This window comes from Triticum aestivum, chromosome 7A (assembly GCF_018294505.1).
Source record: "Triticum aestivum cultivar Chinese Spring chromosome 7A, IWGSC CS RefSeq v2.1, whole genome shotgun sequence".
NCBI classification, from domain to species: domain Eukaryota; kingdom Viridiplantae; phylum Streptophyta; class Magnoliopsida; order Poales; family Poaceae; genus Triticum; species Triticum aestivum.
The window spans coordinates 471,196,130-471,197,769 of NC_057812.1; the positions used below are offsets into that span (position 1 = coordinate 471,196,130).

At 37.5% G+C, this 1,640-nt stretch overlaps 1 long non-coding RNA gene across 1 annotated transcript; it reads right to left on the reverse strand.

The window, feature by feature from the left end:
* Positions 1–789: 789 nt before the first annotated feature.
* On the reverse strand, positions 790–1,139 carry LOC123147632 (uncharacterized). Its single transcript, XR_006473355.1, has 2 exons — positions 1,081–1,139; positions 790–986 (listed from the first exon to the last, which is right to left on the reverse strand). It is a non-coding gene; the product is annotated as an uncharacterized lncRNA (long non-coding RNA).
* Between the last annotated feature and the right edge of the window lie 501 nt (positions 1,140–1,640).

The following is a 1,640-nucleotide window of genomic DNA, read 5'->3' on the forward strand; positions in this document are numbered from 1 at the left end:
TCTCTATCCAGAAATCGGTATATACAAATAAAGAAGGAAAAACATCAAGCAAAGCACAAACGCGACTATTTCATACTTACAAAAGTCCTCATATTTACATGATATAAAAGCTATCCTTATGGAGGATGCATGACAAAGTTCTTATATTTACATGCCTGAGTATAGATGTATGGGGAAAATATCTAGTGCTACGATCCATCTCATGATACGCTGCTCCAAGACCCCATGGTGCGTTGGATCTGCATGCAAGGGATAGGATCAACTCACTTATCTTTTCACATACGTCCCATTGGTACATTTGCATCTTGCCCCTAAAAGGCCTTGCAAAATCATAACAGATCTGCATATTCTGTCCTCAGCAACAAATTCTCTACTGAACTGAGCACTCCTTTTTTCTACTAAACTGAGCTTCCTAGTGGGTCGGTTGCTGCTACCAACATCCAGTGTCAATAAAAAGGGACAGATTAAGGAAATTTACACTTATTAGGAATACATTGCAAGTACACATACAGAATTTGTTGCCTGCAACAGATTTCTTCACTCGAATGCAATAAAGAGATGAGTGCAGATATGCTAATACTTTTCCAGAATGAGTTGCTCATTAATTAAGTAGAAGTAGAAGAAAATGTATTGCCACTTGTTTGCATGACTCACAATCCTGAAAGCATGACTATAGCAAGGCAATGGTAACACACTAGTCATGAGCACTATGTGATCACGAGGCAAGTTCACAGAATTCATTCATAGCATCAAAAGATCACTGGAAACAAAATCACTTGAACAAATAAAGGTGCACCACATACTGACATCTTTGTCTTCTAGTACTTCACAAATTCACAAGAGTACCACATGGTGACCATATAATATATCTATTTACAAGAGTACCATTTAGTTCACAAATTTACAACGCTAAACAAAACAAGTTTACTGCATACCACCTGATGGGTCTTACTCTCGTTGTACACCATCCGGTGGTGGGCACAGACCTGGGAAAAAATAAACAATAATAAAAACTTTTGCAAAAACCGAACAACATTGATTATGAAGAATTTCTAAAACACTTTTGTGATGTCAAATAACCTCCATGCATGTTGCATCATCTAATTCCCCTGATCGATTTTGTTGTTTCTTGACCTATAAGACCATGTAAAAAAATCATTTGTTGATTTACCACAATATGACTTGCAAGACACAACCAAAAGAGTTAGTCCGTTTCTCAAATGTTATAATCGTGCCATTTTTTTGGCTGGCTGGTATTCCTAAATTGTGGTGACTAGTCCATGAGCTAGTCAGCTCTATGTCAGAAACTTATCTGTACTTGGCATGAAGAGCAAATGTGTGCGAGGCTGACATTCTTGTTAGTGAACGGACCTCTTAAGAGCCATGAACTTAACCCTGAATTGCTAAGTACAAAGGTGTTATTTGTATATTCGCTAGAAGGAGGTGAGCTTATCCAATCCTGTCCCTACAATCCGATCCAACGCACTAAACTGTCTCAGAGCAGCGTAGCATACTCTGAGCCGTAGCACCAGATATGCACTCTATATATATCACTATTTGTATAGCTCACTGTTAACTGATTAAATATACATCTTACACCAAAATATCTAGAAATTGCCAATTCAATATCTTATTTATAT